Source organism: Hemitrygon akajei, chromosome 18 (genome assembly GCF_048418815.1).
Source record: "Hemitrygon akajei chromosome 18, sHemAka1.3, whole genome shotgun sequence".
Lineage (NCBI taxonomy): Eukaryota > Metazoa > Chordata > Chondrichthyes > Myliobatiformes > Dasyatidae > Hemitrygon > Hemitrygon akajei.
This window is the reverse complement of record NC_133141.1, coordinates 47,362,470-47,384,051: the sequence shown is the minus strand read 5'-3', so window position 1 is coordinate 47,384,051 and position 21,582 is coordinate 47,362,470. Positions and strand designations below refer to the sequence as shown.

At 43.8% G+C, this 21,582-nt stretch overlaps 1 protein-coding gene across 1 annotated transcript in view; it reads left to right on the top strand.

Annotated features, from left to right (window-relative positions):
* Positions 1-21,582, top strand: part of acbd4 (acyl-CoA binding domain containing 4) — a 245,714-nt gene that overhangs the window by 186,752 nt on the left and 37,380 nt on the right. Inside the window, exons 17-18 of the mRNA XM_073071607.1 lie at positions 4,708-4,850; positions 5,595-5,776. The gene's annotated coding sequence lies outside the window, so the exon portion shown is untranslated. The remainder of the gene's footprint in view (positions 1-4,707; positions 4,851-5,594; positions 5,777-21,582) is intronic.

The window sequence follows — 21,582 nt, the reverse complement described above, 5'->3', positions numbered from 1 at the left end:
AGATTTGGGAGGCATTTGTAGTGATTTTTCAAGAATCACTAGATTCTGGAATGGCTCTAGAGGTCTGGAAAATTACAAATGTCACTCCACTCCTTAAGAAGAGATGGAGGATTAAGACGGAAAGTATATGCCAGCTAGCCTGACTTCAATGGTTGGCAAGATGTTGGACTCTATTATTAAGGATGAGGTTTTAGGGTATTTGGAGGCACATGATAAAATAGGTCAAAATCAACATGGTTTCCTTAAGGGAAAATCTTGCCTGACAAATTTGTTTCTATAGCATGGCAACTCAAGTGTTCACTGAGATACTTCTTAAACAAGAGTGTCTATCTCTACCACCTAGTCAGGTGGAGCGTTCCAAATTCCAACAATCCTCTGAGTAAAAAAGTTCTTCTTTAGGTCCCTTTACCTTAAACCTATGCCTTCAAGCATTAGAAACCTTTGCAATGGGCGAAAGGTTTACTATTATCTCCCCGATCTACAGTGTGCCCCTCATAATATTGTATTTCACTATGAGGTACTCTCTCAGCCTCCCCTGCCCCACAGAAAACAAACCCAGCCTATCTAGTCATTATCATAACCGAAACATCCCATTCACTACAACATCGTGGTGAAACTCCTCTGTGCCTTCTTCACTATAATCGCATCCTTCCTATAGTGTGGTGACCATAAGTGTATGCAGTACTCCAAATGTAGCCTAACTCAGGTTATACAAAGTTGTACAGTAATTTCCTCAGTCTTCTATTCAATGCCCCAGCTAACGTGTCCCATAGGCCTTCTTCACCACTTTATCTACTTATGCTGCCACCTTCAGGGATCTTTTGGATTGTACATCAAGGTCCCTCATTTCCTCAACACTCCCTTAAGCACAATGATCCATGTCCTACGCTAATTAGTTCTCCCAAAATGCATTGCTTCATGATTTACTTTCATTTGACATTGCTCTACTCATCTTACCAAATGATCAATATTATTCTGTGGCATAAGACCACAGCTACACTATCAACAACACCAACAGCTTTCATGCCATCTGCAAACTTCTGAATCATTCCTCCTACACTGTCAGGACATGTAGAGGAGTCTTGACCCAAACACAGAGCAGTGGAGACGATTTAGCGGTGAGCGATAACTTTAATAATAAACTACAAAACAACAAGCCACAAGGAGTTGCAAAACAAGAGAGAACAGATATTGAACATAACAAGGTAACTGAAGGCTAGGAACAACTGGTTGAGACTGGCTGGTTCGATGAGTGAACAAAGACTGTAGATGTGAGCTGGGTTTATATAGGCTGCAAATGATGAGTTGGAAATGAGAGGTCAGTGACTTCTGTTAGCTATGTGGAGACTGGGAGATGCCTGCCTGTGCAGGCCTGTCAGGACCACCGCTCCTACCTCTCCAGCCGGCACCCAATGGCCCAGGATGATTCAGATGGGTCCGATGGAACTCTTCGATGAGCAATGAATCCAAGATGAAACTGAACAGCACCCAGGACCTCTCCTCCAGGCCATACACATCCCAGTTGACCAGGGACTGCTCATCCCATCCATGATGACGTGAATCCATCAACCGGCAAACCATATACACCGGGCCACCTTCCACCATCCTAGGTTCTGGAAGTGCAGGCTCAGATGAGTTGAGTGATCCATGGACAACAGGCTTGAGGCAGGACACGTAGAAGGTAGGTGTGATCCTGAGAGATGGTGGTAAGTGACTGGATTGATGCGACTGATGATTTTGAAGAAACCAATAAACCAGGGTGAGATCTTGTGGACAGCCAGACACGGTCCCCAGACCGTGGTAGCCTGGCAGCAGTAAGCATGGTTGGTAGCTAGGATAGCCCTCCATGCCCTCTTTCAAGTATTCCAGCAGCAGCGAACCAGGGCATCTGGTGGATGGGACCTCCATCACTGGCTCCTCCGTGAGGAATAATGGGGGTTGGTAGCTATGAAGCACTTCAAAGGGTGACAGAATCCGAATCAGGTTTATTATCACTGGCATGTGTTGTGAAATTTGTTAACTTAGCAGCAACAGTTCAATGCAATACGTAATATAGAAGAAAATAATAATAATAAATAAGTAAATTGCAATGTGCCTGGCAGTTTCTTTCTCGTGAAAATAAAGAAAAACTGCAGATGTTGGAAGTATGAAATTAAAACAGAAGTTGGAAGTATCGCTCAGGCAGCATCTGTAGAAAAGGAAACATGTCTGAAACTTTGTCAATTTTTTTCTTACATGTAGGGCCTATTCTTGTGTCTTGATGAAGGGCCTCAGCCTGAAACATTGACTCTTTATTCCTTTCCATAGATGCTGCCTGACCTCCAACATTTTGTGTATGTTGCTCTGGATTTCCAGCATCTGCAGAATCTCTTCTGTTTTGGACCTATTCCTCTCCATGTTTTCCTGTTGTCACTGAGCAATGAATGCAGTGTGTTATTTCTAGTTTGTCTCTGCTGTATTAGACAACAGTTCTATTTCTTACACAACTTCCTCTCTCAGATCCGTGAATCAGTTTCTGACTCTATTGCCACTCTTTACTACCCTTCCTGCCTGAATTCTTGAAGACTGGTGTCCGTAATGCTCATCAAACTGAAAATACCCTGACAAAGACACGAGCATCTTCAGAGAATGGAATTATGGCATGTTATCCATTTTCATTCTCCTTCACTTATCTATATATACAACAGTGTATTTTCTCTGTCTCATTCCTTAGTGTTCATCTCAGTAGCATCATTCTTTCCTAGTTGACCTATTTAAGATGAGATTTCTCATGCAATAACCTTTATTCCCTTTAGCACAAGACCAAGGTGCACCATGGAGGCGTAGCCGTTAGCGCGACACTATTATAGCTCAGGCCATCTCAGTTTGGAGTTCAATCCTGGCGTACTCTGTAAGGAGTTTGTATGCCCTCCTTGTGGAATGCATGGGTTTCCTCTGGGTGCTCCAGTTTCCTCCCACAGTCCAAAAGTTAGTAGGTCATTGTAAATTGTCCCATGATTAGGCTAGGGTTAAATTGTGGGTTGCTGGGCCAGAAAGGTCTATTCCATGTCCATATTGACACATTGCCTTGTACTAATATCCCTTTCTTCTCAACTACACCTCACAACTCCTTGACAATGATTGTGCCATCAGACTGCTAGAAGGGCCTGACACTGTTTCAGAAAATTTAGAAAGACTGAATCTATTTTGTTTGGATGTTGACTGAAACTCATTTCTTTCATTTGTAGTTCCACTCCATGGATTTTTTATTTAATCTGGTTGAACACAAGCTTGTAAAAAGTAAACTATGACCTTAATTTTAAAATCCACAGCTAATTTTTATAATCCTCCATTGCTTACATTCACCTTTGAAACATTGGCCATGTGCATTCCTGCCACACTTCTCATGCATTGAAACCTTGGGGTTTGCCACCGACCCTTCCTCTGCCATCTGTGGTCAAGTTCTCTCCCAAACAAATGGCAAGCATACAAACCTCAGGTTACATCGCGTTGAGAGCTTTGTCCAGCATCCTTTAAACGCTTCTGTGAGTTACTCTAGCACCCTTACTAACTCCAATATCAGTGGCAGAGTATTCAGCTATTAATGGTTACACTCATGAATAATCATCTGAAATCCATCAGTTGGCTCTCTCCACATTGAAGATTCCTTGAAACTACCAGGTTCAGGAACAGTTATTACCCTATAACCATCAGACTCCTGAACTACCGTGGATAACTTCATTCTGAACTGATTCCACAACCTACAGACTCGCCTTCAATGTCTCTACAACTCATGTTCTCAGTATTATTTTTAATTTTCAAAATGTTGTTGTTTGTCAGTCTTGGTTTATGTATAGTTTTTTCATAAATTGTATTGTTCTTCTTTATTTTCCTGTAAATGCCTGCAAGAAAATGAATCTCAAGGTGACATATGGTGACATATATGTATGTACTTAAATAATAAATTTACTTTGACTTTCATTTCTGTAAGGATCCCAATCTTCCACCTGCACATTCCCAGCAACTTCTCCCAGGTTCTACCACCCACCTACACATTAGGGCCAATTTACAGCAGCGAATTAACCTTCCAGCATTTTAGGGATACCCAGTGGAAACAGGAAGGAAATGCAATTCCATACAGGTAACTCTTGAGATCAACATTGAATCTGGGTCACTGGAGCTGCGCAACACCAGCTTTACAAGCTGTACTACTAGCTGCTGCACCTTCATGTGAAGAATTGGGTTAACTTCCCTGGATTACAGGTGCAACCACTTATATGGAGTTTGTACGTTCTCCCCATGACCACATGGGTTTACTCCAGGTGCTCTGGTTTGCTCCCACATTCCAAAGATTTGTGGTTAGGTCAGAGTTAGTAAGTTGTGGGCATGCTATGTTGGCACTGGAAGTATGGGCTGTCCGGCAAAATGCTCACTGATTTGATTTTTTGTAAACAACACATTTCACTGTATGTTTCAACGTACATGTGACAAATAAAGATAATCTTTAAAAAAAAATAATGATTAAAAGCTATAAGATAGGTTGCACTTATATTACTGTTTCTTATTCTCTTAGTTTCTATGCTGATTTTCTTTGATATGCAACATTTTTTCCAGTATTCCTTTGACTCCTTCAAATTGTTGGTTAATTCCTTCATCATGTTCTAAACCTTTTTAACGTTATCGCCAGACAGTTCATTTTACATTTCTCTCAAATTCAAATTGCTAAAGGAGGTCATGTCAATAAGAAAATTGGCCCTTGCAGCCCAAAATTAGCTTTGTGATCGGCAAATGCGAAGCCTCAGTCAAGTCGACGAATCACCAAGAAGACATTTTGTTTCTTTTCATCAGCTGGACCTCTCAATAATAGAAAGGTGGGTGCCTCCAATAGCACAAGAAAAGAGATTATTCAAGAAAAATAATGATGTCTGAATGATGCCACCATGATAAATTTGCAAAATGGTCAGCAAGGTAAACAAAGAAAGACTAATCTGTTTCATGAATTGCCACAAGCTAGAGTCTAATTGGCTTTGGCAAAAAAAAAACTTGTGCTTAACATGACTGTGATTTTCAGTGTTATTACATTCACCTATTAGATGACATTAAATGTGTCACAAGAATGTAATTCTTGAAACCAGTTCCAGAATTATTTTTGAAATGATGTGATCATTGTTGGAACATAAGAAATAAAAGCAGGAGTAGTCTGTATGGCTTTCACGGTTACTCCACCATTCAACAGGATCATGCCTAACCTTCCAGCCCAGCTCCATTTTCCAGCACTGTCACCACATCCCTTGATTCCCTTTCTACCCAGAAATCTATCCTTCTCTGTTTTGAATAAGCTGACCTTCAACACCCATCTAGGGTAGAGAATTTTGAAAGTTTACCACCCTTTGAGTGAATTGTTCCCTCATCTCTGTTTTAAGTGGGTCATCCCTCATTTACAAACTGTGTCCCCGGTAACACTTTCTGGGGAGGATGGCACCAGCGAACAACATAACCATGGGTGACATCCTTCAGACAGTTCACAAAACTACTTCTTTCACTTTTTTTTTCTTTCAAGTGTAGTTATGCTACTGTTGGAGCCTGTGATCTACATTTTAGTGCTGTGATTTCAGGCTAGTTGAGCGATCTGGAATTTTGGTGTCTCCGAGGAGGATTCCTTGAGGTTTCGAGCCAAAGTGTGTGGCCTGGAGGCCAAGAATCCTGGAGATGGAGCACGTGCCCATGATTGACTCCATTTCTTGCCAATCTCGCTGATTAAAACATTGAAGAAGATTGAGATCATCGAGGCAAGCAGGTATGCAGCACTGTCTGCCAGCTTCTCACTCCCTGCTGCCAGAGGACGGTATCTACACATGACTGTTTCTCTCTCTAACTCTCATCCACTGCTCCCAGAGGAAGGTCCCTGCATTCGAATAGTCTCTCTCTCCTCTCACTCGATGCTGTAGGAGGATGACGCTGGCGTTCTGGGTCTTGGGCAAGGTTTAATCAACACGGTTTGTGGATTGGACTCTGTAGTTCATGTTATTATGTGTTTCTGGTTTCTGGTCCCTCCTATTTTTTTTGTTGCTATTTTGGGTGATTTTGTTTGAGGCAGACTGGCTTTGTGGCCTGAAATTAACGAATGACACAGAGCTAGACTGAGCTGAACTGAATATGCCTGGTTTGATCATTTGTGGTTTGATGTTTTATATTCTGTTTTTCGCTCAATTTTTTCTGTTGTTTGCGCAATTTGTTCTTTTTTTAGCGCATTGGGGTTTGATATTTTTCTTTGATATTGTTTTCTTGTCTGTGTGAAGATGAATCTCAGGGTTGTACACTGCAAGCATACTTTGATAATAAATTTACTTTGAATCTTTGCATCTGGTCCTCAACTCTTTATATTGCCTTTCAACTATTCTTACACGGAAAATAAACAACTATCAATTAAAGTTATTAATGTTAATATTATTAACCAGTTAATGTTGATTCATATTCCTTTAAGTCAGGAATTGTCTTGAGAAACTTATTTTTTAAAATGCCTTTTCAACATTTGATATACCTTTCTTAATATTACTTTTCTCTTTTCCTCTTTACGTCTCTCTTCTGAACCTAATTAAATGATGAGTTCACAGACCGTTTCAGTCCTGCTTAATGCTTATACCTTACTATTTTTTTCAGCAAGATATCAAAATGCTCCCTTCATTTGCATGAGGTTATCAGTACACAATTGCAGCTACTTGCTAGGCAGCAATTTCTAAACCCAAAACGTGTATGTACAAGGCATCCTACATGAGAATCCTGTGAAATCTCATTGTCCAGTATACCATGAGACCACATATTTATAAAGTACTTCATTGTGTCTCCCAGGAATCTTCCTCAGCACATCACATAAATTGAGCTATTTAGTAGTACTTTGTCAGCTACTCAAGCTGATCATCGCAGTCAGCAAAGTTCCACAAGAAACAAAGAGATAAATAGCCAGTTCATCTTTTTTTGGTGGCGAGAGTTCATTCGAGACAGGGCACTAAATTGATTTACTGCTGAACTTCTCTGAGAGCTAATGGACATAACAAGTAGATCAAGTAAACGGGCCTTAATTTCAGCATTACTCAAATGAATTCTGAACCTCTACCAAGGGGCTGCAGCATGCTGAATCCAGCTTGCCAGCTAAAATTGGCAGCAGTTGCCTCTGCCAGCCTACACTTCTTGGGGAATGACATGGTCAGCTATTATCACTGGCATTCTGCACCCAGGGGTTGGATATATTCAGTATTTGTAAAGAGCGAAGTAGTTAATATTCAGGGTAAATGATCTTCAGTTGGAGTCCTAAGAACACACTGTTCCAGCATTCTCAGAAAGAAGTGTGTGGTTTATGAATCCTACACTCAATGTAATAAGTGGCACCAGTCAGCTGTGCAATTTCTTGATGTACACAGGCTTGTATTTTAAAATTCTTAACCTTGTTTTCAAATCCCTCCATGGCCTTGGCCTTTTATTTCTCTGAAACCTCTGCAGCTTTGCACTCTCTACCTTCATCCTCTTGCACACTACACTCTACCTTCCTCCTCTCTCACACTCAACTTCAGCAACTTGCTACTCACCTCATTTCCCAACAACTCTTCACCTCTCCACTTGTTTCTTCTCTACTAGGCCACTCTGTTCGGGGATTCATCTTCAAACCTGGATAAGTACGCTGCAGTTGTTGCCGACTTCATTAAAACCTGTGTGGATGAGTGTGTGCCCATAAAGACTTACTGTACATTCCCAAACCAAAAGCCGTGGATGAACCAGGAGGTATTGTCAGGGTCCGATCCTGAACCGCGTTCCGGGTTTTGATCCGGTCTGGGGGCTGCAGACTCCAGGTCCTGCAGTTGTCCCTCCCGTCACCCATGATCTAGTTAGGACCCTCCTGGTTCAATGAGACACACCTGTAACTCATTGAGCTGCAGGTGTTTATAAGGGGCCTTGGGACTGGGACCAGACTGTTGGTCGTTTTGTTCTGTTTCTCCGCCGGCTCCGAACTCTTCTCTGCATTCTATTATCCTGCCCGGGCTCAGACCTATTCTTCATCATGCTTCTCTGCCCTTACCAGTTCTGCCAGTTTGGTCCGCTCTCCTACCTTTCTTCCCATGTGCTGGTCCCGCTTCTCCGCTCGGTTTTGTTTTTCGCGCGGTCGCACTGTCTGCCGGCCGTTTCCGAATTTCCCGTTGTCATGGCTGTTGTGTTGGTCGACCTGGACCTATGCCCGTTCCTACCCCTTGCCCCTGTCGGGCACGTCTGGCCGACCTGCCTCGGCCCGGCGGGGGTTCTGCCTGTTCCTATCCCTTGCCTCCGTCGGGCACGTTTAGCCGACCTGCCATGGCCCGGCAGTGGTTCTGCCCGTTCCTATCCCTTGCCTCCGTCGGGCGGATCCGGCCGATGGGCCGTGGCCTGGCGGGGGTTCTGCCCGTTCCTATCCCTTGCCTCTGTCAGGAGCGTTTGGCCGAACTGCCACGGCCCGGCGGGGGTTCTGCCTGTTCATATCCCTTGCCTCCGTCGGGCGGCTCCGGCTGATGGGCCGTGGCCTGGCGGGGGTTCTGCCCGTTCCTATCCCTTGCCTCCGTCGGGCACGTTTAGCCGACCTGCCATGGCCCGGCAGTGGTTCTGCCCGTTCCTATCCCTTGCCTCCGTCGGGCGGATCCGGCCGATGGGCCGTGGCCTGGCGGGGGTTCTGCCCGTTCCTATCCCTTGCCTCTGTCAGGAGCGTTTGGCCGAACTGCCACGGCCCGGCGGGGGTTCTGCCTGTTCATATCCCTTGCCTCCGTCGGGCGGCTCCGGCTGATGGGCCGTGGCCTGGCGGGGGTTCTGCCCGTTCCTATCCCTTGCCTCCGTCGGGCACGTTTAGCCGACCTGCCATGGCCCGGCAGTGGTTCTGCCCGTTCCTATCCCTTGCCTCCGTCGGGCGGATCCGGCCGATGGGCCGTGGCCTGGCGGGGGTTCTGCCCATTCCTATCCCTTGCCTCTGTCAGGTGCGTTTGGCCGATGGGCCGCGGCCCGGCAGGGGTTCTGCCTGTTCATATCCCTTGCCTCCGTCGGGCGGCTCCGGCTGATGGGCCGTGGCCTGGCGGGGGTTCTGCCCGTTCCTATCCCTTGCCTCCGTCGGGCGGATCCGGCCGATGGGCCGTGGCCCGGTGGGGGTTCTGCCCCCTCCTTCTCTTCTGCCCGAACTCTGGGATAGTGTCCGCACCCGCCTAGGGGTCCGCGTCGTGCCCAGGCCTCCGGTGATGCCACCTGGGAGGCGCCCCTACCCGGGATACATGCGGCCCGTCCAGGGAGGGCTCTCCGTTAGCCTATTGCCACCTAGACTTGTCTGTCTGTCTGCCTGCCTGAGCCCGAGGACCTGCCTGCCTGAACCTTGAGGACCTGCCTGCCTGAGCCCGAGGACCTGTCTACCTGAACCTGAACTTCGGGAGCCGCTCCGCTCCGCCTGCCTGGACTTCGGGAGCCGCTTTGTTCCGCCTGCCTGAACTCTATCTGCCTGAACCCCAGCTACCCTTAAGTGCCATGGCATCCCCATCCTGTCCTCCCCCTAGTACTTAAGTGCCTGCGTTCTGCGTTTGGGTCCATCCGGCCCCTCTTGACAGGTATTTCATCTGCTGAAGGCTAGATCTGTGGCATTCAAGTCTGGCAACCCAGGCCTGTACCAGAAAACCAGGTATGATTTGCAGAGGGCTATTTCAAGAGTGAAGAGATGATTTCAAATGAGGTTGGAGGTGACATTGGATGCACGGCAACTCTGGCAGGGTCTGCAAGACATTACTTCCTACAAAGCGAAACCCCCCCTATAGCATGAATGGCAGCGATGCTTCACTACCAGATGAACTCAATGCCTTCTATGCACGCTTTGAAAGGGAAAATACAACTACGGCTGTGAAGATCCCTGCTGCACCTGATGACCCTGTGATCTCTGTCTCAGAGGCTGATGTTAGGCTGTCTTTAACGAGAGTGAACCCTCGCAAGGCAGAAGGTCCCAATGGAGTACCTGGCAAGGTTCTGAAAACCTGTGCCAACCAACTAGCGGGAATATTAAAGGACGTTTTCAACCTCTCACTGCTATGGGCAGAAGTTCCCACTTGCTTCAAAAAAGGCAACAATTATACCAGTACCTAAGAAGAATAATGTGAGCTGCCTTAATGATTATTGCCCGGTAGCACTCACATCTACAGTGATGAAATGCTTTGAGAGGTTGGTCATGACTAGACTGAACTCCTGCCTCAGCAAGGACCTGGACCCACTGCAATTTGCCTATCGCCACAACAGGTCAATGGCAGATTCAATCTCAATGGCTCTCCACATGGCTTTAGACCACCTGGACAACACAAACACCTATGTCAGGATGCTGTTCATCGACTATAGCTCAGCATTTAATACCATCATTCCCACAATCCTGATTGAGAAGTTGCAGAAACTGGGCCTCTGTACCTCCCTCTGCAATTGGATCCTCAGCTTCCTAACTGGAAGACCACAGTCTGTGCGGATTGGTGATAATACATTCTCCTCCTGACGATCAGCGCTGATGCACCTCAGGGGTGTGTGCTTAGCCCACTGCTCCACTGTCTGTATACACATGACTCTGTAGCTAGGCATAGCTCAAATACCATCTACAAATTTGCTGATGATACAGTCATTGTTGGTAGAATCTCAGGTGGTGACGAGAGGGCGTACAGGAGTGAGATATACCAACTAGTGGAATGGTGCCGCAGCAACAACCTGGCACTCAACGTCAGTAAGACGGAAGAGCTGATTGTGGACTTCAGGAAGGGTAAGACGAAGGAACACATACCAATCTTCATAGAGGGATCAGAAGTTGAGAGAGTGAGCAGCTTCGAGTTCCTGGGTGTCAAGATCTCTGAGGTTCTAACCTGGTCCCAACATATCAATGTAGTTATAAAGAAGGCAAGACAGCGGCTATACTTTATGATGAGTTTGAAGAGATTTGGCATGTCAACAAATATACTCAAAAACTTCTATAGATGTACAGTGGAGAACATTCTGACAGGCTGCATCACTGTCTGGTATGGAGGGGCTACTGCACAGGACCGAAAGAAGCTGCTGCAGAAGGTTGTAAATCTAGTCCGCTCCATCTTGGGTACTAGCCTACAAAGTACCCAGGACATCTTTTGGGAACGGTGTCTCAGAAAGGCAGTGTCCATTATTAAGGACCTTCAGCACCCAGTGCATGCCCTTTTCTCACTGTTACCATCAGGTAGGAGATACAGAAGCCTAAAGGCGATTCAGGAACAACTTCTTTCCGTCTGCCATCCGATTCCTAAATTGGCATTGAATCTTTGGACACTACTTCCCTTTTTTCAATATATGTAATTGATTTACTTGCTTATTTTTGTTTCTCTCTGCTAGATTATGTATAGTATTGCACTGAACTGCTGCTGCTAAGTTAACAAATTTCACGTCACATGCCAGTGATAATAAACCTGATTCTGATTCTGTTAAAAGCTGTTGCTTTCACAAAGTATTCTCTATCTCTCCTGATACTGCTTTCTGAAGAACAGTGTCAGTAACGCTTTCATCAGCAGTGCTTATGTAATGATACTTGCATCATGTTCTAATTTTACAATGCAAGTCTTTCCAGTTGGCAGTGATAGTGGAGATAAATTAACTTTTATTTTAAATGTTAGCATCCTGTTCAATGACTGGAGCATGGATATCTTCCCCTGGGAGCAAATTCAAATTTAAAATGGTATATTAGTAGTATCATCATTGTTGTGCTTTCTTAGCCATGGCATCTACATGATTAGATCAGGATGGGCTATTGGTGATGTTCACTCCTAGCAACTTGAAGCTCTCAACCCTCTTGTCTTCAGCACAGTTGATGTAAATAGGAGCATGTGGAACACTTCCCTTTCTGTAGTCAATGACCAGCTCCATTGAGAGAAAAATTGCTGCCATGACACCATGCCACTTGACTCTTTATCTCCTTCCTATACTCTCACTCATCATTACTTGTGATTCAGCTCATTATGGTGGTGACATCTGAAAACCTGTGGATGGATTTAAGCAGAATCTGGCCACACAGTCATGAGTAGACAGGGAGCAAAGTAGGGGGTTGACGACATAGCCTTGTGGAGCATCAGTGTTGAGGGTAATCATGGTGGAGGTATTGCTGCCTATCCTTGCTGAATTTAACCATTAATCATTTAACAGTTATGAAAACTGAATGAACTCTGCTCTGTGTGATCTCTTTCCACGTAATACAAAAAAAATCTCTATTGCTGTGTTACAACAGTGGGGTTTTAACTGGCTGTAAGTAGGATCCCTTATGCATATCTGATTAAACAATTGTATAATCTAATATTGAGTTTAATGGCATTGCTTCTGAACAAAATACGTTGTGCGCAAGGTGTGTGAAATTAGGGGCAGTGATGAAGGTCAGTGGACAATGAAATAAATGTCTTTCTTTTTAGAACTGTCAAACTGTAATTCATCTAGAATCCTCCATTCTTCTATTCTTGATACAATTAAGTTTTTTATAAAATTACATGGGATGAAATAAATATACCACTAACTGAATATATTAATATTGATTATATCATAAAAATCCTTCATGATGCCCCATTAAACTGTTCACCCACAGCTTAAACAAAACCTACAGGCAACCAATCTTTCGCTGTGATTCTAGTATTCTAACCAGTCAAAATGGGCACTTTATTGCCAGCACCACAAGCCAGAATTCAGGAAGGCAGCCCCTGAGCAGATACATTGAGAAGTGCAATCCTCCTTTAATTATGACAGTGAGTCTTTGCTGCAGGCACTTATATTTCAGTCTGAAAGTTATAGCTTGCTGCTCTGCGACTGATGTCCAGGGAGTTGCATTAATTCCATGATATAGTGATTTGCTGGTAGCATTCAGGAGCCCCCTGGCTGTAAGTTCATTAAGGTCCTGTGGTAATTTTGTGCTGTAGTTTGCAATTAATATCTGCACTGGCTTGAAAAAAAATGATTGGATGTGATAATATACAATGGTTTATAGGCAATTTGGCCTCATCAAAGATTTGAAGTAATTCAGTCCTTACTACTCTGTTGTGAAGTCTTAAGTTGTCAGGTTTCTCTGTAAGCAATGTAAATGATTTTGGAACAGTGTGTAATGCATCACAGAACTTTGTTTGTGTTCCTTTAAGGCTAATTTATATTAGATGCAAAGGATGGTCTTACCTCAAGGCTCTGTTTTATTTAAGTGCGTGAGTATTCAAAATCTAAAATTCAGTGACTGCCTTTCACTTTGCACAGTGAAGTTTCTGAAAGCTGCCAAGTGATAAGATACAGATAAAAATAAAGATGTACTTCCAAACATTGAAACGTACAATGAAATACATAATTTCAACACAGTCTGAGGAGATGCTGGAGGCAGGCCACATATGTCATCATGTTTCCAGCACCAAGATAGCATGCCCTCAATTTACTAATGGCACATCTTTGGTATGTGGGAGGAAACTGGAGGACCCAGAAAAACACGAGGAGGACGTACAAGTTCCTTACCGACAGCAGCGGGAATTGAACCCTGGTTGCTACCACTGTAAGACATTACGCTAGCCACTACACTACTGTGTCAGCCCAAGTCATTTATTCAAAGGTACAACAATTCACAAAAGGTTTTTCTTATATGATTACAACAACCACTTGCATTTATAGCACCCCCAGCATAGCAAAACATCTAAATGTGCTTACAAGAACATTATCAAACAAAACATCCAGGTCAGATGTAGAGTTACAAGAATAAATGACCTAACGCTTGCTCAGAGTTGAGGTACACATTTCATATTTCCATAGATTAGTTTTAGGAGCTTAACCCTTCAGATGCACCAAGCTGGATAGGTTCTACACTTTCCCAATGATAAATAGAACATTACATATAAACAGTACTGTACTGGACAGACCATTCAGCCCACAATATTGTGCCAATCTTGATGCCAGTTTAAACTAAATTGCCTCCTCCTGTGTGAAACATAAGAAATAGGAGCAGGAGTAGGCCATCGGGCCTGTCGAGCCTGCTCCACCATTCGACCTGGCCATGGACTCATCTCCACCTACCTGCCTCTTTTCCTCATAACCTTTAATTCTCCTACTATGCAAAAATCTATTCAACTTTGTCTTAAATATATTTACTGAGGTTGCCTCCACTGCTTCGTTGGGCAGAGAATTCCCACAGATTCACCACTCTCTGGGAAAAGCAGTTCCTCCTCATCTCCACCCTAAATCTACTCCCCTAAATCTTGAGGCTATGTCCCCTAGTTCTAGTCTTACCTACCAGTGGAAACAACTTTCCTGCCTCTATCTTATCTATCCCTTTCATAATGTTATATGTTTCAGTAAGATTTCCTCTCATCCTTCTGAATTCCAGCAAATATGGACCCAGGCGACTCAATCTCTCCTCATAGTCTAACTCCCTCATCTCTGGAATCAGCCAGGTGAACCTCTTCTGCACCAACTCCAAAGCCAGTACATCCTTCCTCAAGTAAGGAGACCAGAACTGCATGCAGTACTCCAGATGCAGCCTCACCAGTACCCTGTACAGTTGCAGCATGACCTCCCTGCTCTTGAATTCAATCCCTCTAGCAATGAAGGCCAACATCCCATTTGCCTTTTTGATAGCCTCCTGCACCTGCAAACTAACCTTTTGTGATTCAAACACAAACACTCCCAAGTCCCTCTGCACAGCAACATGCTGCAATTTTTTACCATTTAAATAATAATCTGCACTTCCATTTTTCCTTCCAAAATGGATGACCTCACATTTACCAACATTGTATTCCACCTGCCAGACCCTTGCCCGCTCACTTAACCTATCTCTATCTCTCTGCAGGTTCTCTGTATTTTCTGCACAATTTGTTTTTCCACTCAATTTAGTATCATCGGCAAACTTAGATACATTACACTCGGTCCCCTCTTCCAGATCGTTAATGTATATCGTGAACAGTTGTGGACCTTGCACTGACCCCTATGGCACACCACTCACCACTGATAACCAACCAGAGTAACACCCATGTATCCCAACTCTCTGCTTTCTATTAGTTAACCAATCCTCTATCCATGCTAATCCATCACCCCACCTCTTTGCATCCTAATCTTATGGATTATTTTATGGTGTGTTATCCATATACCTCCATTCCCTTCACATTCATGTGTCTATCTAAAAGCCCCGTTAGCTCCACCAAGTTGCCTGATTCTACTACCCCTAGTAATCTATTCTAGGGCACCTACCACTCCATGTAAAATAACTTTCCTTTCGTGTCTCTTTTAAATTTCCCCCCAATAACCTTGTACTTCTAGTGTTTGACTGTCTACATTACACATGACTCTCATAATTTTACAAACCTCTGTCAGATCTCTCCACAGCTTCTGGCCCTCTCCATGTAGAACAACCAAGTTTATCCAACCTTTCATATACCTTCTAATCCAGGCAGCATCTTGGTAAAACACTTCTCCACCCTTTCCACAGTCTCCACATCCTCTAGAGCTGCACGTAATAGCCCAAGTATGGCCCGAGTGTAGCTGCAGTGGATAAGATGGTAAAGAAGGTACGTTTGCCACATTATCTACTTACACAGCCTCTCTCAGTGAGCTATAGACCTGGACCCAAGATCCCTCTATACCTCAGTGCTATTAAGGAGGCTACCATTAAATGCATACTTCCTCCTTTTATTTGATTACACAAAGTGCAACATGTCACACCTGTCTGGATTAAACAAGTAGATTCCAATCTGCATGTTGACAGACAATCCTTAGTGCAAGGGTGGCATGGTAGTGTAGTGGTGAGTGCAGCGCTATTACAGCTCGGTGCATTCCAGAGTTCGGAGTTCAATTCCGGTACCATTCTGTAAGAAGTCCTCTGTGTCCTCCCCATGTAATGTGTGGGGCTTTTTTCCGGGTCCTCCGGTTTCCTCCCACAATCCAAACACATACCGGATAGGTTAATTGATCAGTGTAAATTGTCCTGTGATTAGGTTAGGGTTAATCGGGTTGGTTAGGGTTTGCTTGGGCGCCGTGGCTCAAGGGGCCAGATGGGCCTACTCTGCACTGTATTGCTAAATAATAAATAGATCAGGCAGAATTTGTAGAGTATGTCTCAAGAGAGTTTTTTTAAGATAATATGTTGTGAGTTCTACTAGAGATAAGGCTGTACTCCATCTTATCTCAGGAAATGAAATGCAGATGATGGAAGTGTCAGTGGCGGGTCATTTTAAGAACAGTGACTATACTACTGTAGGTTTCAAAGTAGTCATGGAACAGAATAACTTTGGGCCTTCAGCTGAGGTCCAAAGTTGGGGAATGGGTGATTTCAAAAGTGCAAGAGAGGATCTGATGAAAGTAAATTGGGAGCAGATTCTTGCAGTTAGAACAAGACGGGGTGATCTATATTTTGACCAAGGGGTGTGGCTGAAGTCCTATAGAAAACTTTTCATCTACATTCACCAAAGAGGAAGACACTTTAGGGAGGGCTACAGTACTGTGCAAAAGTCATAGGCACATACATAGCAAGGGTGCCTATGACCTTTGCTTAGTACTGTAGTAATAATATTGATTGCACAGTATTGCTGCCACAAAATAAAACAAATTTAATGACATATGTAAGTGATGATTAGCTTAATTCTGATGGGTCTCTATTGTGGACAGAGTGGGAAGGGAGCAAGGAGAGGGGAATCATGGTTGGGAAACAGGGAAGAGAGAGGGGAGGGAGCAGGAAGCACCAGAGAGACATTCTGTAATGATCAATAAACCAATTGTTTGGAATCAAAAGACCTTGCCTGTTGTTTCAGGGCTGCATGTATCTGCACCTGCACTCCCCACCCCTGCACTTCATCTCTGTCCCACACCCCTCCCGCATCGCTCCATCCTCGCCATTGCTGACATTCTTTGGGAGCACCAGATTTACAAACTCGCTCTCTGCTCCATGTTGACCAATACAGTATTGTGCAAAAGTCCTAAGCACCCTAGCTATATATATGTGCCGAAGACTTTTGCACAGTACTGTATGTTGATAGTCTGCAGCAAGTCAGTATTAAGAAGGTGGAATTATAAGATGTCTTGGAACGCCTAAATCCCCAAGGCCAGGTGAGATCTATCCCAGAATAATAAAGGAAGCACGGGGGAGACCCCAGTTATCTCGGGTTGGCAACATCTCCTTCACAATCTTCATCAGCACAGGTGCACCACAGGGCTGTGTACTTAGCCCCTTCCTCTACTCGTGTTACACCTATGATTATGTGGCTATACACAGCTCCAATACCATGACACCACTGTTGTGGGCTGAATCAAAGTGGTGATGAATCAGCACACAGGAGGGAGATTGAAATGTGGCTGAGTAGTGGAATAACAACAACCTCTCACTCAATGTCAGCAAGACCCAGGAACTGATTATAGTCCAGGAGAGCAAAACCAAAGGTCTATGAGCCAGTTCTCATTGGAGGATCAGAGGGTCAGCAACTTTAAATTCCTGGGTGTTACTATTGCGGGGGACCTGTCCTGGACCCAGCACATTAGTGCAATTACGAAGAAAGCACGGCAGTGCCTCTACTACCTTAGGAGACTGCAGAGATTCAGCAGGACATCTAAAACCTTAACAAGTTTTATAGATGTGTAGTGGAGAGTATTTTGTCTGGCTGCATCAAGGCCTGGTATGGAAACACCAATGCCTTTGAACGGGAGATCCTACAAAAGGTAGAGGATTCGGCCCAGTGCATCACAGATAAAACCCTCCCAGTCATTGAGCATGTCTACATGAAACATTGTCAGAGGAAAGCAGCATCCATCATTGAGATCCCCACCACCAGGGTCATGTTCTCTTCTGGCTGCTGACATCAGGTAGAAGGTACAGGTGCCTCAGGACTCGCACCACCAAGTTCAAGAACAGTTACTACTCCTCAACCATCAGGCCCTTGAACAAAAGGGGATAACTACACACACCTGCCCCATCATTGAAATATTCCTGCAACCAATAATCTCACTTTAAGGGCTCTATCTCATGTCCTTGTTCTTCATTGCTATTTATTTATATTTGCATTTGCTCAGTTTGTTGTCTTCTGCACTCTGGTTGATCTTTCTACCAGAAAGATCGTGTTATAGTTACTATTCTATAGATTGCCCACAGGAAAGTGAATCTCAGGGTTATATATGGTGACATATATGTACTTCGATAATAAAATTTACTTTCTAACTTTGAACATTGAGATAGCTGGGGCCCTTGGTATCGAGGCGAACACACATGTGTAAGGAATTGATTCCCTTCATAATCCTCAATAGAGGGTGTGTGGAACCATTTACTTTAGCTGTGAACAACACAGTGATGAGGACAGGGAGTGCAAGTTGTAGGATACTGTTCAATAGCATCAGGATTGTGAGAAAGGGTCGAGCTTAGAGCTCAAGACTAAAGCTTGGAGCAGGACTGGGTTTAAAGTAGTATGAACAGGGAGACAGGAAGTAGGTGGAAGATGGGATTTTAAAACCAAATTCACATACTGAAGACAATAAATCATTATACATTCAGCACTCACCTTGTGTGATGTCAAGCTCTTGCCAGAGTTATGGGGCCCTGGTAACCATTGTTAGTTGCAGACAGCTCAGGGGAAAGATAACAGGAGGTTCCAGGTTTGCCTGTGGTTTACATCCTTGCTTTGTGGAACACTACTTATAATCTTTATTTCAGTGCAGTAGCAAGAACAGTTTGGCAAGAAAATTAAGAGCACAATTTTAGAGGTGCCATATATCTGTTACTATTGATAAGAGTCATACAGCACAGAAATGGACCCTTTGGCTCACAATGTCCATGTCAACCTGTTTGCAGATTGACTGCAATGGTTGGAGATCAGACACAGCTGCAGAGTACAGGCCCTATAGGTTGTGTCAACCTATATAAACCAACTCCATAATCAATCTAAACCCTCCCCTCCTACATAGCCCATAACCCTCCACTTTTCTTTCATCCAAGTGCCTACCTAAGATTCTCTTAAACATCCTTAAAAAGGGATTCTCCCACACAAAGCTATGCTGACAGCTATCTCTGATCAGCCCTGCCTTTCCATAAGTACATAAATCCTATCCCTTAGAATGTTCTCCAATAGGTTCCCTACCACTAATGCAAGCTTCACTGGCCTATAGTTTCCGGACCTGCTACCCGTCTTAAATAATGGAACAATATTAGCCATCCTCCAGTCTTCTGGAGCCTCACTGTAACTATCAAAGATGCCACAGAGAATGGCTCCGCAAGTCGATAAGTTGGCAAGTGTGCCATGTTCCCTCTTTACCACCTTATCCACTGCAGCTAGCTCCACCTTTCTTGTCACGTGATTAGCAGAGAAATCAACTGTGCTGAGGTGGAACTCACATTTCCTGAAGTAACATACCTTCAGTGACCCAAAGTTCAGGTCTAAGTCACTGAAGTGTTATGGCTAACTGTAGAATATTAGAATTCTAGCTATTCCTTTCCTGATATTTAAATCCATATTTTTGTTTTACTTCCTGAAATATGAAACCCTTGACATTCTTGAAATTCCACTGCAAACTCTCTGCCAACTCAAGTGCCCCAAAACAATATCCATACCAAGAGCAGAAGGGATGACATCATTGCCTGTGCAAAGCTCCTATTGGATCATTACAGAGGAGATAGGATGATGTCCTGAGAATGGCCATTGTTGGTCATTTCCCGGAAGTAATTAACAATGAAATGGTCTTATCAGTATAGCACTGGACTAGGATGCGTACTAGTTTAGTGAATGGCTTATCTTCAGCCTCAGGCCCACTACACCATCTCCAGCCCAATTCCTTGGTCTCCTACCCCTGTGATAGTATTGGGTTTGCTGACTGTAAAGTTCTAAACACAAACAAAGACCTTAACACTATCGATAAAAATAGCCACAAATACTTTCGATAAAGGGAGGCTATATTGTAACTACGCAATCTTCAAAGACCAGTTGACTTCCCTGTTTATTCTCCACAGTGCATGTAGTTGCCAATACCCACCACTCGAGTGGTGGGTCCCCTCTCCCTACCAAGGAGAAGACACTTTCCGCTAACAAGGTAGTTTAAAACACAGTTCATTTATTTTCAGCAATACATGTTAAATCCAAACAATGTTCTTAAAACACATTTAAAACTCGAAGAAGATTTCTATCATATAAAAGACTTCTAACTTACAAACAATTTCTAAAACACAAATGATTTCCATAACATGGGTACAATTCTTGTAAGCTAAAAGACATACTGGACCAACGATTCAGACGAACAAATCATCCTTTGCCGAAATCTAAGGCAGAGGAATGGACTCTAGTTTACACTGTGTTTTTGTCATTGTTCTTGATGTTCCTTACCCCATTCCTAATAAGCCTGAACTACTCTCTTCATTTATACTGTTTCCTTGCCACTTGGGTTACTTCACACACATGTGTTATGCACAGTCTAAAAGCTTCTTGGAGACACAGATCCCAGCTACCCATAATTAATGCTGTGAAGCTAACTTCCCTGACTACATAAAACTTCCCAGCTTATTAATAGGTCAGTTATTGATAGGCGATGTGATTGTGTCCATCTGGTCTGCAAGCATCCTTAAACTACAAAACTTAGCCAGCATTGTTTGATTTGAAATAGGCCCAATTGAATAGCCCATTGTCTTATACTATAGCTGTTCAGCAATTAGCCATGCAATGAGCCAGCATCCTGTTTTCTATAGACAGAGTTTGTTTGCAAAGCTGTGTTTTTCACCTTCAAGCTGATTACTGCTTTCCATTTACATTAAGAACTGAAGGAGACTAACTCCTGTTTACAGCCAGAAGCTAAACAAAGAATATAGTTGGAAGTTTAACTTTCAACTGTTTGATCTTTATAAGTGGTAGCTGTTGCTAAGCTTGGCAAAAACAAGAGGCACCCTCTCCCAGGAAACAAATATCCATCACATCGTAACCCCATGGTAAATTCCATTTACCAATTCCACCCCCTTCCAATCCCAGAACAACCTGGTTCACCAACCTTCTGGCATGCATGTTTCCGAAAATGGCGCAGCATCTGGCTATTTGCAGCTAAGCCCTTGGGCGTCAAGTATATGTGAGGTGTTTAGCAGAAGGTGAAAGACTACTGACATATTTTTGCTCTTTTCGTTAAGTATACTCTCAAGTACACTAGTGAAAGAAGTCAAGACACCGAAGTGGGACCAATGTTCTAGGATACATGATTCATTGGCCTGAGATCGTAATGTACCTACTCCATTAGCCGAAGTGCAAGCTGCTTCTGAGTTTGATCATCCATCAGCCAGCAACTTCTTCCCCAGCATTCAGTTCTCCTACAGTTGGGATTAACACAAAATAACTAGTCTACACATGCAAGATCACTCTCCCTGCACATTCCTTACCACAAGAGGTAAATGATAAATGACATATTTGCCATTGCTGCACAGCTAGCAAAATTACTGTATGTTGTACTCTTGTCCAAGTACCTTTTCGAGCAGTGAAAGTGCGACCAAGTATTGCTGAGAATTATTTTGAAATCCTCTCATTAGTCTTGGTCCTTCTGAAACCAAAATTTCCTGTATGAGCCTACCAAGGCTGGGATGTAACTACCTGGAAAATGTATGGCTTTAAG